Source organism: Varroa destructor, unplaced genomic scaffold (genome assembly GCF_002443255.2).
Source record: "Varroa destructor unplaced genomic scaffold, Vdes_3.0 BEIS01000003.1, whole genome shotgun sequence".
NCBI classification, from domain to species: domain Eukaryota; kingdom Metazoa; phylum Arthropoda; class Arachnida; order Mesostigmata; family Varroidae; genus Varroa; species Varroa destructor.
Genome location: NW_019211456.1, coordinates 47,888,932 through 47,904,683, shown reverse-complemented (window position 1 = coordinate 47,904,683; position 15,752 = coordinate 47,888,932). Strand labels below are relative to the sequence as shown.

The window sequence follows — 15,752 nt, the reverse complement described above, 5'->3', positions numbered from 1 at the left end:
CTCGGTTGTGTGCGTGTGTCGAGAATAACTGTTTAGCACATGTTGAAGACACATAAGAGCAGTATTGACATGTGGGCCGTGTTAACACGTTCGTGAAATTTGTACAAAACTCTCATGAACTCGCACACAGATTTACAAGCAAACTAAAAATACGCCAATTAGAGCTGGCCCCCCAAGGCCGTTTGCAACTCTATCTATGTTTTAACTATTTAGATGGACAAACACGTTCAGCCTTCATGATTAGCATCTAGGTGTATGTCCTACCATGGTCACTTTGAAATTCTCGCTTTTTAGCCGGCTTATCTTTATTATCTTTTAGGGATATTCGTAGACGAGTTGTAGGGGTAAACTATTTTTAATGGAAACCTTTGGGCACAATTTCTTCCCGATCCATATTACGTCTTTTTTTTTCGTGTACATGGCTCCTTCTTGCAAGAATTAAAGGCTGTTGATGAGTTGAATCAATGTGCCAGCCGCGCAACTACACGATATTTAATCAAACATTTTATCAGTCAGACTATGATGATTATCACGGCTATTACAGAAAAGGTGATACACAGAAATAACAATATAACATGATAATCTTTTTCTATTAATTATTGCTAACAAATAAAGTCACGTAATGAGATGTCGACGCTAATATTTTAAGGTTCGAGACTGGCTCCTGAGCCCAATCGATTGACAACCCCACAAGGACCGCCATCACCGTTGACTGTATACACCTCAACGTACTCTACAATTCAATTGTGTAACTCCCCAGGCAAATTGATGCAAAAGTGTTATTAGTAGTTAATATTGTAACATTAACACTTGGACAAAGCTTCAGCTATGATAACTCTAGATCATTGACACTAAGTTGTTGCGCGCACTTGTTACGTGCGTACAGTCACGCTTGGGCGACTACAGCGTCCATATGGAGCCGAGTGGGGTGCTTTATAATTTTTGCCCGCCTAGCGTCCATTATCCCCCGTAAACGTTTAAAAACTGGAATAGAATTGTGGATGCTGAGGTAAGCTATATTTTGATACATATTATTGGATTGGTTCTACTTTAATTGTTGGCGCCTATGTAACAGGATCTTACAACACTGTGATATTTGGTGCAAAGGACTTGTGTGTACGTACACAAATATATAAGTTAAACAAAAACACACTCTCTAGTGTTGTCGAGCCCGATCAGCTGTATATACTAATTATTAGCGTTGTGGATGTTTTCCCGTTTGTGCGATTATGCGATCTATTTTTTGTTTTTGCCATTCTGCTTATTATTTGTAGTATGTGTGTGTGCAGAGCGTTGTAGGGCTGAGACGCGATATGTTTGGAAGGGTAATTTTGTTAAAGATATGTTTGTTTATTAGCGTGTAATTCAAAGGAGACGCTTAGGCAGCTCAGGGACTTCCACTGGCCCGATGCAGCGCATAGCGCTACGAGGTGGTTTGGCGCCGATATATTTCATCCCTAGCCCTTGCAGGTTCAGACTATGACACAAAGTGATCAAAAGGATGAAATGGTCAGGGCGGACACAGCCCTTCAGATCAGCGGATTTAGAGCGGAGACAACCGTGAGTCAACCCATTGTCCGGTTTATATAAAGTGCTGATAAAAGAGTGGTAGTGCCTTTAATAGGGTTGTGGTGACAGCTTGTATGATCCCGAACGCCTCGTTGACTGAGACCGGATAGCTTCTTAATGAAACTGTCCGTCTCGTAAGTGGTTTTTTTAAATAGACCCTGTGCGACCCGATCTAATGCTTTTTGAGCACAGAAAGGCACGGGCTCTCGAGAAGTATTTCGGACATACGGGCTCGTTACAAAGTACTATCCATGGCGATCACAATCAATAAAAGGGAGCGCGTGTTTGCGGAGAAGCTGTCAAGTCCTGTAACATTTTTTGATGGTTTTTTGCAACGGCTCTCAGTAGGTTATAACATGACGTTGATTCAGCGCGGCATAACGTCACCGCTACAGAAACCAAGTTCCTGCATAACGGCGAAGCTCAGATTAGCATTAGGGAATATTGCGCAGAGACTTCACAGGCTTTCATACAAACTATCGAGAAACAAGACGATGTGACAACTTCTATCAATGTGGCCTACCACAAGCCCTTGCCTAGAAGTCTGAAGGAGGCGGTTTTTACGACTATCAAACAGACTGAGATATCAGGAAAAGCTTTGTGGTCAATAAATCTGGCCAGGAGGTTACTGGCCGCTGATATGTGGTGTGGTTTACTTATAAGACAGCTATCAGCAGATCCTTTCACGGCACAAGCTATGTATAGGAAGAACTGCCCATCGTTCGAATGGGTGAGGATCCGTGCCATGCTCCCTGTGATGCCTGAAGACTGACCACAGATCGTCTGAGTGCACTGACCAGGCGGTCACGTTGAGGAGCTGTCATCGCTGCAGATCTCATGGAATGCAATAAGGACGGCTTGTCTGCTATAATAATGATCCTGAGAAGTGCAAGGACACAAAAACAAAAGGCGCCGACAGATAGAAGTAAATTACTTTTCTTGGTTAGTAGCTTCGGTCAGACACCAACAAGCCGTCGGTTCAGCTCACTTCAATAAAGCAGGCCACAGGTTACAATGATTTCGGAGATGCCGCGAGCGCAAAGGAGGACAGGAGGAGACATCGAAGGCCGAATAACAGCTTCTCTCCCGATAGAGTAGGACGGCCTTAGAAGTGCGCTAGTCCTTCACTTAAGCTGCAGCCGTAGCAGGCCTTCGCATTATCTGCTTGACCAGTTAGCCAGAAAAAGGACGCTGATTTTTAACATGAAATGAGCCTGCGGAATGACACCTACTTGGCATCAGGTCTGGCAGCAGTTTCTATGACAAACGTCAAGATGCTCTTGTGATTTAAGACAATTAATGTTAATGATTAAAAAAAAAAAGCTGATCACGTGGACGTTAGCTTTAATGAATCTGGGTCAGTCGGTACTGGAAGAAACTTATTCAAACACTGAAGTTCAGCGGTAATTGTTGAAGAGGATCAACGATATTAATCGCATTGATCATTACAACAATTCTACGGGCTCTAATCTAAAAGAAAGCCTAGACACCAGAAGCTATTGCTGTCGACTGGCGCATCGAAGTTCAAATGGGAGCTTCTCACATCGCCAAAATACTTTCCGCAGATCAAGCTATTGTTGTACAACACTGTCACTATTCATTACGATAAACAACAGAAATCGAAGGACTTCAGGTTCCCATTGAAGCTGAGGTCTATTGCGCTAGAGAAAATGTCGCTAATCGTCAAGTCAACGGAGACTTTCGAGGGGTTCCCTAACAATGATGCGAACCGACATGATTATTCGCACTGAGAAGAATCAACACCTTCGTTTGCTAGCCACCGTTGCCATTTTCTAGCTGGTGACACGAAGCCATAAGCAAAGTAGGAAAACCGAGTATTTCAAAGGGAGATACCCGAATGTTTAATGAGTAATAGATTCGAAACAATGTCCAACACAAACTATTCGAGCTTTCTCAACGTTGTGCCAAACGTATTCAATTAAGAGCTTGATAATCCGGTAGGAAACTAGTTTAACATCGAGACTTTTTCAACACATTTGTTTTGCAATACTGTTTGTGCCCCTTCTGTTTGTTTAATATCGTAATAATATCACATTGGGAGAAAAACCAGAAAGAAGCCAGGTATCAAGGATACAGAGGTCAAACAACATCCATGTGCTTTCAAAAAAAACACACAAAAATTTTTACCTAGATCTTTACTTTATTTAGTACTGAAATAAATATTAACCGACTGCAGTGCTGGCAGATATATCTATACGTTATGTTGAGAGGCAAGCGATGCCATAATAGAGACAAAGAAAAAACACTATTAAAAGACGTATAAGACTAACGGCAATTTATGACTTGGAATATGTTACCAAGTTAGACGCTGACCATAAGCGGGCAGTAACATCAATTCATGAAACTCTTATGTAAATTTAGCATTTTCTTTTGACTGCAATCCTGACATATAGAAGAAATTTAATCGGTATTTTTGGTGCAAAGCCGGTGCGCTCATCAAGTTCCCAATGATCTCAAATCAAAACGACTGTTGTTAAGCGATCACGGACAGCTTGTTTCCGGTTGGGAAGATGATGATAGCTATATTATGGCGTATCAAATTCGTAAGATAGGTGGTGCATCAGACCGGGTTGGCCCCACCGTTGCGCAACACGACTATTACTTTCGTACAGAACATGTTCATTAACAGATGCCATAATGTCGACTTTCCCCAGAAAGCACAGAATGTCCTTATCAATCAATTCGAGACGAACTGGCAAACAAAATCCCTTGTGAATTTATATTGAGCAGCAAACACACTGATTGATTGAGTGAGTGAGTGAACCAGCACATGACAATACACAATGTTAAGATTCAAAGTGCACGGGGAATGCCACAGCTCACCGTGCAGCACGTACCAATTCCAGTGTCGAGAAGAGAATGCGTATGACATTCCTGAAATAACAGCACGCTTAGCACGATGAGACGAGCAACCGGAGCAGCGTTTCGTACAACGATCAATAGGCTACATAGTATGGAAAGCCACTACATTTCATTCGATTCATAGCCGTACGATGATATTTTTCAAAGGAAAGTATTGAATGCTGTAGGAAAAAATTTGTCAGGAAACCCCACAAGGCAGCACCGGTTAAAACCTAAATATCTTTCCATAGAACTCAACCCAACAGTAATGATCCATATTACTCAAATCTTTTACAAAAATTGCTAGACTTACCCATTTGGAATATTCTCCGACCACATCTGATGATGCCACGTCTGGAATAAGCGCTAGAGTAACAATTATAGACCGATCATTCAGCAATCAGAACTATTCATCGATGAACGTAGCAATTGTTTAATATTTCTTTTTTCCGCATACATCCATTTCGCATGGCATTTTGCTGACATGAAAGACCATCACATCAGCCCCACATCTACACCGTGTGCTCTGGGCGAAAAACTGAAAGATTTCCCTGCTACGGAATGAGCTCATTGAACACGTCAAGCACTACAAGTGCATAGCGTACAGCCCTGTATGCGTCAGACCACAATTAGTTATTACAACCCCCCGGCAGATGTAGATGCGCTACAAGGATTTTCTAAAGGACCATAGGTGAGCCCGATACATACGACGTACCAACTCTTAGAGGCACATCTTATCTATTTTAGTACGACAGAGCTAGACCAATATTGTCTCCGGCTGCTTGCAGGCCTTGGTCACTGGATGACTTGTGCATCGTTAAAGCTTATTTATGATATTGTTCACAGTTGTATATAAAAGTTGTGTATGCTTTGTGCCAGTAATGTAGCAAGCTGTTGCATGAAATTCGCAAGCTCTTCGTATTGAAGGTTACGAACCCGGACAATCCTGGACCAGCATATCAATTATAGGATAGATTTGACGATCATTTCTGTGAGAAGTTTATTATGCGAACTCGCTCACCAAATCAGTCTTCCTCACATCCGACACCTACTTATGGTTTTGACGGGCACAACAGCGACCTCTATCGTCCGCCATCCAGGCGGAACCATCCCAGCTCTTCTAGCACTCGACGCCTACGTGGCGCCAGATGATCAAACAGTATTTGTTTCGAGGAACGAACTTGAAAAACGATCACAGAACTTGAACGACTAGCAAGAGCATTCTCCAAGACGATACAGTGAGTTTACGAACAAACAAAGAACACACATTCCCTGCTAATGGACCAGGTGAAACAACTAAAGATTACCTGCACATTAAAGTGTGCACATAATGACAAAGAATACAATAGAACCAGATTGTCAGGATTTCGACCGCTTAAGATTTCGGTCCTATTGATTGATGAGATCAGCATCGGTTACAAGGCACCTTAAGCGCACCATTGAAAGGTCGATGCAAAACTTAATGGTGTTCGACCCTCTTTTTGGTAACGAAATAGTTGTCTTTAGAGGCGATGTCCGTCAGCTGACACAGATTAATGTCGAATTTTGATGTCGATGTTTAATTGTGCGACGTCGTTTTCTTCCTCGAACAAGATCGGTACATGGAGTTCTCAACTAACACGCTTTCATTTCAGCTATGGTTGCCCTAGATAGGCGACGAGATTGATATAGATGAAGATCCGACAGACGGTTCGTATACCTACACAGAACGTTCTCTGAAACACACTAGTTACAACGATAGTACTAGGTATACACCCGTGCAGTCGTTGCGCTATATTAGACTAATCGCTTTATTACAATCCAAACAATCAACACACTGATCACGCCCTTCGAAATCTCGAACACGTAAATATTTTGAAGATTAGTGATGACGTGATCATGAACGTTCTTGAAGGAAAACTGCATACCTTGGCAAGCGTCAGCCGACTGGAGCTTTCAGAAAGAGAAGATCAGATCGCAGGTATTGCACTTGAATTAACTAAATAGTTTAAATATGATATGGGGAGTTCGTCCGCGCAAGCTACGTCTCAAACAAAAAAAACAATCTGCGATACCATTCGGAACTTCAATCTCAACTAAAGTCTCGCTAATGGTAGTTAACTGACTGTAGAAGAACTCTTATAGTTTCCACTCCACGTACGCATTTTGCATTGTGTCACACTGCTGACGCCAGCGAACTATTCAAATTCACCATGACGCAATTGCTTTTTTGTCCCTGTTTTCTCCCTGATAATCTACAAGCGTTAGCAATAAACATTTAATTGGGTCGGGATATATTTAAATAAACCCCTCTTCGTTAACGGCCAACTATACGTCGCTTTCGCAAACATTGTTTTTCCAAAAGGGTGTATGGTCAATATCGGCGATTCTGAAAAATAGAATGGCTACTTCATTCGTGGCGATTTGTCAGAAGCCAGTGAACTTCTGTATACTGGCTTCTGGTTTCTGTACTGGAAAATAACTTTTGAGCTGTTAGACCGCACCCCACGTCTCACCATCAAAAATATGTCACCATGACGGGACGGAGGAAAATCTACTGTATTAACTGCGACCACTTTTTAAGTCATAATAATGTCAGCTACTAAATAATAACTTTCTTCCATTTTTATTATTCACATTATAACGATCATTCAAGCTCGGATTTCCGTAAGCAGTACTACGCCCCGATGAAAGGAAATCAATTGGCTCTATCAATTCGCGGTCACCCTTTAGATTCTCTAGCTTACCTGATGCGCTACGTCTTATCGATAATTGCATCTTTTACGCCGAATCTGGCTTTTCTCGTCAGTTCTTGACGACCTTTCTCTTCAAATACCTCTGCTATAGTCGCGGAGCTAATTTTCCGTTCGCCCAACGTGCTGCATGCGACGTCCAATGAATTCTTGTATGGCCTCTTTTGGGACAGACCAACAAGATGTGGGCTGAGTCGACGTTTGTCCTCAGATAGCGAATTTCCGACAAGATCTTTCCAATTCCCAACGAGTAACCTTGCTTTCTTTGAAAATTTCCTTGTCTTAACACGACTTGGAAGAAATGGTAATTGATATCCCGCCCGCGCTATCCAGTTACTCCTTGATACCCGGGGTAAGCTACCTGACCAGTGATCTGGAGTTACTCCTTGGTACGGCCGTTTATTCTTGTGCTGACCGTACAAGCTACTTATATAAGGCTATTTACTGAGTCTTGGAAAGTAGATTCATCTTCTTCATCGTCTTGGATGCTTTCTTCCTCTGCACCAATATTCCGAATTGCGGATTTCGTGGCCTTACCACTTCGATTTAGTTAGAAGAAGCTTAATTGGCGACTCCTTTTCCCGTGAATAGGATCACCTCTCCTTTCTCTGGGTCCTATTCGACGCCTGTTTTCGACGTCGAGTTCAACATGGCATGCAGAGTCTTATTTGCCAGAAGTTTGGCCCCCAGGCCGGACCTGACCTGGAGAGTGAATCGTAGTAAATCGTGGAGTAAATCGTCCGCGTACGTTATTATCTCTACTACCCTGAGAAGTCCTTGGACACGAAGGATATCGTCATACGCTATATTTTACAAGAGAGGCTCGAGAATAGATTCTTGTAGGTTCTCGCAGGTCTTTGTGCTAGTGATTTTCCTGTCCTGCAGATAATTTGACGGTATCCAAAACAGATATAAAGAATCCTTTTTTTGATCACGATAAAAACCGTTTTTGGCATATTAAAGCACAGCCAATTAGCCTATTTGGGTTTTTGAGGTGCAACTGTGTACCACATTAACCCTGTGAGTCACCCGATGTATTGCTGAGTGCATTGACTAATGCGTTCTGAGACAGACCGAACTCTTCTGCGAATTTCCGGAATAGTTCCTTTATTAGCGCTTTAAATCGTTCGTGTTAGTTAAGCACATGGGTCTGTGTACCTCGCTGCCCTTTATTATTGGTAAAGTTTCCGCTTTCTTGCAGCCTTGAGAATTTATCTCTATGTCCGCAACTACCTTCGATTTGCAGAAGAATCTAAAATTCAATTTACTTTTGGATGGAGTATCATTTGAACGAAAAGCCTTTTCCATTTTAATTTGGTTGGCAGCGCTTTTTCTACCTGATTGATTGCAATGGGCAACATATCTCCCAAATCAAGGCTTGTTTATGCCTTCATATGCTTCACATTTGAAGTTCACAGTAGCCTACACAGAACGTGAATTTTCCCTTGCTTAACGATTTCAATCCTGTTTCATCGCTTAATCGGTTCTGATGATTTTGTAAAGGCGGCCCCGAAAGTTTTCGCTGATTTTTTTCGAGTAGTTCACTCCAGCACCTTTTCTTACTGCCAGCGGTCGAGCTTTCCACGATAGCTAGCTGTTCTTGGTATATTGTCACCAATTCAGAGATCACTAATTTATCTTCTTTAATCTTCTGGAAAGCCCTGTGAGCTCTCAAACCTGTTCTTTTAGCACCGGAAATGACTATAATGTTAAGTACCTTAGATTTACTGTTTTAGCTTTCTCCTCTTAGGGTGTGTGGTAGTAGCCAGTGAGTAAGCTTTGTAGGACTTTCTTAGAGACTTTTGAGCTCACTAGTCTTAATCTTTTTTTGTGGGAGTCTATCTGTGTTCTTCTATTACTAAGTAGAAGTCTATTCAATTATTTAATTTTAATTAGATCTGCGCGGATAAGGATAAGGTCTAAAAAGAACATCTTATCTGCTCTTCAAACGGTCGATTTTATAGAATCTCAGGTTTTAACTTCTGTGCTGAAATCTTCCTCAATAAGTATTCTAGTTGAAGTGGGCACGTCTTTATGTTATGAATTCTGTTATGCTGGCTGAAAACGTTGTAAATTTTTCCTGTGTACAATCTGGGCTTATATATCACGAATAAAAACGGCGTAGTTTACTCATATCAATCCAAGCGAAATCCGTTCCTTGTCTTTATCGAGATATCGAAATTGAACTGCCCAGAAATTATGTTCCCAGTCCGCGACCCAGCCTAGTTTGACATCTTTTTGCCCGGTTAACACCTTTTTTTCTCGATTATTTAATTCACCATTGCATGGGCGGGTCTGCTTCGATGCCAATTGACCTGTATCACTTTGAGGTAGCCGGTCATTTGCGAATCCTTTTATTGCCCTCGAGGGATTGCTTTATGGTCGACCGCCAATATTTATCTGACGTTACTCTATTTGCTTTTTTTCACAGTTGCTTCCCTCTTGCCGCTTTATCTCGCTTGTCCTAATTTGGCTGTTGCCTCATACTGATTTTTCCTGTACCGCTTTCTTCCGTATCTCGGTTGTTCCCTTAGACTTCCGGCAGAACATTGAAGTAGTTGCATGTCCTTCCGCATTACACTCGTAGCAACAGGATAACTCGTAGCAAACTTCAAGCATGTAAGGCGCGATGCTCATTGTTCTAAACGGCAGCTGGAGTCTCCTGTAAAGGCTATCTTGTGCTCCAATAGCTTTTCAGCTGCGTTGCGTGGAATAGTAAGGAGGCAGTTCCAGACGTCGTTATACCCTATTCTCGGGTCTTGCCTTTCAGTCTGGACTCACTTCGTCAATCCTAGCCTGTTTCTCAACTCTTTTTCTGTTTACTTGACGTTCAGAGAAAGAAACGGCAAAATTACTCTTGCGGATCGACGAACCTGTATTTGGAGTATCTACTTTTGAGTATGTTTTTTTGCGGATAATCTCCACAAACGTAGCCCCACTGCCAAGTGTGATTTTAGTTAACCTAATCACTATGTCGCAGATTTAGCGTAACCCCTGCCTCCCATAATTTGATGCGACTGCTGACGGCTTTAAAAGTGATCTCAAACGAAGCGCTGTCTATGAAGCTTCCTGTGACCGTACTTTGTGCAAGCTTCCTTTCCTAGTCTATTACTTGTTGCGGGTGGTCTTAACCGATATCTGACCGTACAACTGCAATAGCATCACTGCTACGCAGGAGGAGAGTAACGCCTACCGGCAGGTTTGATAAGATATCTTGCACTGTTAGTCCCTTCAGGGGGGCGTTGTCGTTTTTAAGTCATCCATGATCAGGAGTGGCTTCATCATCTCTTATATTACCAGAATACGCTTAATAACGTTCTGTGTTTAAATAAACTGTAGAACGAATTCCTTATAACTAACATGGACACTTCCTCTCGCGCCTTTGCACTGCCAAAAACGGTCTCTGCCTCTTGTGTATCTATCTTCCCCTGTTCACTGTCTAACTGACTACTGTGCAGACGGTAAATTCACGCATGCTAGCAGATAAAATAAAACGAATCTCGCGTTTGTTGTTATTCTCGACGCGACTACGGGGCTTATTTAGTCGTTCGGCCATTGCTGGGATCTGCAACTGGAATTAGTCACCTCTCTTCTGTATGTGTCTATCTACCACCTTTTTTTTTTTGTACTTCTTTCTTTTAGCCAGCAAGCCACGATTTCTAGCTTCGTGATCTTAGCTTCCGTCCCTCCTCGGACCCTACAGTGTTGTTCACTCAATCATCCCCACCGAGTCCGTGGTTAACAAGCGGCTGGGCGATCTTCGCCGTTCGATATCCTGTTGGCTCTTGGCCTGTTCTTCTTTTGCCGCGCACTTTTGCGAACCTGAATACACTTAACATACATAAGACGGTTATAACACGCTGTCACGTCTGTCGGCCGTCAACACATCGTTGTTGAACGGAACTATAGTAACAGTTACGAGCAGTGCTGCATAGACTTCAATGTGCTATGTAGCGATTTTGTCTTACTAATCGTTGTGAAGTTGATTATTGTTGTAATAATCAATCAACAGAGCTCCGGGCACGCTAATGCACATTAGTTATGGCTGATTGACGATGATCATTGTTACCGCAGGGGACGTGATACACGTTGAGTCTACACAATGGAATCATCTCTTTCTGTTGGCACCAGTCAACAATCGACACGAATGGTCCTGTAGCATAACAATGGCGAGAACGTCGGCTCAAGCTGGCGGCAAAAATCAAAATGGCGACTCTCCGAGCTTATTTGGCATATTCACATGAAGTGCTTACGGACGTAACACCTCGTTTGTCGCCGTTTAGCTGCCGCAATTCGTTGTTGATACCGGCATTACACTTGCCAGTCATAGTATACGGCACAAACTAAACTATATTTAATGAGTCCTATTAACTGTATTGGGTAAAAAGATCTTGTCATAGGTTTATGAGCCAACAGTTATTTAGCTCAATCACAGACGGTACTTGGCTTCTCAAGTACATGCAAAGAGTGTTTGTTTGTCACGGGCACTGTCATTCTATCGGGCTTTACCTACTACCGTCTTCTGATGTATCACTGACGTTCAAGGAAGCAGGCATCACCGCGTCCTGTATGAGCTATATCTGAGGATTTCGGCAAACTTACCAGGACCTGTAAATAGCCAATTATGTGCAGTGAAAGAAGGTTACGGATAAAGGCAAGGACTTCCGCGGCATACAGAGCCGAAATGACATAGCGGAAGCGATGTTATATTACAAGTGAAATTGCATTTCTAGTTGAATTGTTATTGTGTGCCGCTTGTGGTTCGTTGTGTGTGTTTTTTCAGTCTACAGACAAACATTTTAAAGCTTAGTTATAATTAGTTCTAGTTAGTTGACAAGTATCCCTGCTGGCTTTGATTGCATGGCAGTCTTGATGAACTATATTGTTACGTTTATCTTCGTACCAACATTAACTATAAGCAATCATAACTGAATTTACTTTTGATTATGCACGCGTGGTAAGTTTTATAAAACTTTACGATAGTGTGTGAGCCCCCTCTCAGATCACGTTCATATTTTTGCGTTTTTCTGCCCTTCGCAGATCATCTGGCGTAGTTCCTACGGCGGCCAGAATTAGACGGGACGACCTACCCGGCGCCAAGCGCGGCGAAAAAGGAAAACACTGTAATTTATAGCTCTTGTTCTCAAAGAAATATCTTTTCTATTTCCGCAGGAAGATATTTCCGTCCTCGAATAAGCGCATTGCATTTTCAAGGCCAAGTGCATACATAATCACGTATTTCTATATGAAAGCCTGATGGTTCTAGCACCTATTATAGTTCTGCTAACTCGATATATGTATGACAGGCTCAATACTATTTTTGCCAAGTGCATTGAATACTATTCGCAAAATGTATTGCAGGCCAGCAAGGTATAAATAGCATCTTTTTAGGCGAACACTTTATTGTGAGCGCTGTAGGTGGAATGTAATCAAGGTTCCTAGCAGGGTTCAGGAAACTCTCTCTGTAAATATCTCATAGCTTATTTATTTAAAACAAAGGTTAATGGCAAAGAAGTTTTCAGGCTATGCTCATAAGAAAAGCTCCGTTTTTTGAGTCGTCGACTTCGACTTTACGGTCATAGGTCTCTATAAAGTCCTATCGCTAGTTTGTCATAGTTGCCAGTCTGCGAAGTATTGGTCGATGTTAGACTGACAGCATACGTTGAAAACGAGAAAATTTTGTGTTTTTGTATATCCCTTACATCCAATAATTAGCTTCTTCTGTGAATAAGATGTTATCGTGATTTTAAATAGGTGGAAAAATATCAGCTGCAATAATATAAACTCGAAAAGAAAAAATGAATAATCTATTGAATCTACGCTTCTCCGAGTCAATTCGTCTGTCTGTTTGTCGGATTGCAAAACGATCCCTTTGTAGATCAATCTTTTGTGAGTCAATTCTGGGAAATCCACACGGAAAGTATCCCCAGGGAGAAACTTTACTTTTTCTTATGGAGCGTAATATTAGTTTGATTGGCCCCAAACCGACAGCTGAGAGTTCTTTGTCATCTTATACATCTGGAAAAAGTCTCAATAGCGTTTATAAGCACCGAAGGGCCCATCAGCTTCGTCCGCGCTGATATATCATCAAATGTATAGAAGACTATTTTTCAACTAGTTTATGAAAGAGCCCTGCGTCCTTCAAGATTATAGCCAATTAACTAAGACGAAACAATGATAGTCGGGATATATATATTATAACGATCGGGGCGTGAAGAAAGTAGAAGAAGCTGCTGAAACGGTAGGAAGGGTAAATTAGTTGCGAGGAGCAAATCGTAAAAGACAACAAATTTCCGGGCAGTATGAGTCAGCATAAGAAACCTGTAATCGATATTCAAAATGACGGATATCGTTGAATAAACTAACACGTTAAACGTGGTGGCAGAATAATGGGCTAGGTGAGCAGGGTAACTATAGCAGAGTGACTTTTGGTCTATACTATAGCTTGCATTCAGTTCTTTACGCTTATACATATATAAAATAATAGAATAACCACTCACTAATCACCGCTAACACAGCCAATTTATACATGGTAGAAAATTTTACTTGAAAAAATCCTTTTTGCACGCGTCGTTGAATAATACAGCCCTCGTGTCTAGATAAGAATGATGAGTATTAAGTTAATCGAACGTATATGAGCCTCGTTGAGTGAAGCTGTAACTTTAGATAGTTTGTAAAGAAAAATGAGGTATAACGCATATAGAAGGGAGCTTAGGTGGCAACAAAATCAAACTTGACTTTTAATTTATTCGAATAATATAGAACTGCGCGTATCCTACCTTGGAGAGTAAACTTCTAAGCTGGACTTAAAGCAGACGTATGGATGCTACAAAACTGATCCCCTACGACACAGCTCGGTCACATGACTACAGTGATAAATAAAGGCCTTGAAAGGAAAAGCTGCAGCTCCGAGTTACGGGGAAACGATACAACGCCAGGACGCCAGAAAATGCAACTCTTGCTTCAGTCACTGGAAACACCTTAGGAACATTACCAGTAAATTTATTCAAAAATTATACAAAACAGCGATGTTTGCAGGCGCCGTCGCTAACTGATAAGGACTTGCAAACTTTTGAATGCTACTCTTCAGATCGCGTTATGCGAGCCTTGATTCTACCGTTTTCGATATTTTTTCCTATCATACTGTGAGATAAATCCTTAAATAAGCCATCGCCCGAACTACTGGGAAATAGCTAGTTTACATTTTTAAATAACTAGATAGCGTAATAAACAACAACCAATTTATGGATACAGTGCTTTAAAGTTCCTTAGAGAACACTGTTGACGGCCCCGTGACAGCGTAATGTGTAGCGTGTCTGTCTGCTAATCCTAGGGACACATCCTGATCTAAATTCGAACCCGGGCATAGATAGATGTCTAGTGCTGATAGCGGATATAAAGCTGGAAACATAGAGGAGCCGAGTATTTAGTACGTTGGTGAAGTAAACAATAGTAAAAACAACGATCACTACAGATATATCCTTACTAGCCCGTAACTATTAGACAAGCCCTACATATTGAACTGAGCTGCGTCAGCGTATAAAAGGGGTGTGCGCATGTTAGTTCTGTGAGCAGACGACGTTGCGCTGACGTCACACAATATCGGCGTTTGAAGCGTTAAGCGATTTTAAAGCCGCCAATAGTGTAGGCCACCATTATGACGTGAATCTTTTACTTTATAGGAAAAAAAAACCTGAACATTCATTTGCTTTGTAGCGCATATCTGCGCTATAAAATAGGCTCTAAGGGAATGCTTGTTATAAATGCTATGTCGTAGGTGACCATCTTACGAGAGTATATGAGCGAGATGAGTCACCATTGCACCAATCAACTTCTTTTCTGACTACTAGTTCAGGTAAACTTATTATTTCAACTTATTAAAATAATAGTAGTAGATATTTTTACTAAAAAGCAAAGTTAAATTATTTGACCCATCTAACTCATGCCACCTATAACTAATCTGCAAACAGAATGATTTGATGAAATAAAACCAGAATATTCGACTACGTCAGCGTAAAACTGAGATCAAACGAAAGATTTTAACAGTTCTAGAAATCTAAAACGTGGATACGTACATTGGAATTGATAATTTTACGTTTTTTTCGCTTTGCATTAAAAATAACGACGTTCAGCGATTTCTTAGATAAAGGTAACAATAACTGTTTACTTCGTAGGGAATAATCTTGTCATCTTGATTATGCTGCATTTGTACGAATAAGCTTGATGACAATCAGGGAAAAGTATGATTTGCTACAACTCGATACTGTGTTTTATCAAGATTGCTGCAAAACCGCCAATATAGAACGAACGCTTGGTCCTCTAAGCGTCAGCCAGTAGATGATTTATCTTGAAGTGATGCAAGCTATCAGTATGATTATATATGGCATCTTTATGAAGAAGTAGAACAATTGAACCAAGAATTAAAAATCACAAGCTCAATTTGGTTGACTTATAGTTGCAATATATTTGCCATTTCTTTTTATGAATAATTAATTATTAACAACACAGAGAAGGCTTTATTATCATAGAGTAGGGCAACGACGTATCCTTGGAGGCCGTTCGCCTCATTCCTCCATTACATATATATAT

The 15,752-nt window shown here is 41.3% G+C and overlaps 1 long non-coding RNA gene across 2 annotated transcripts in view; it reads left to right on the top strand.

Moving 5' to 3' along the window:
- The first annotated feature begins 11,391 nt into the window (after positions 1-11,391).
- LOC147757062 (uncharacterized) overlaps positions 11,392-15,752 on the top strand; it is a 7,000-nt gene continuing 2,639 nt past the window's right edge. The window contains exons 1-3 of one of the 2 annotated variants that reach the window (XR_015324994.1): positions 11,392-11,817; positions 12,204-12,286; positions 14,941-15,018. This is a non-coding gene — a long non-coding RNA (uncharacterized LOC147757062). Of the gene's footprint in view, positions 11,818-12,203; positions 12,287-13,925; positions 15,019-15,752 lie in introns of both variants that reach the window. The other variant, XR_015324993.1, reaches the window with a different exon arrangement.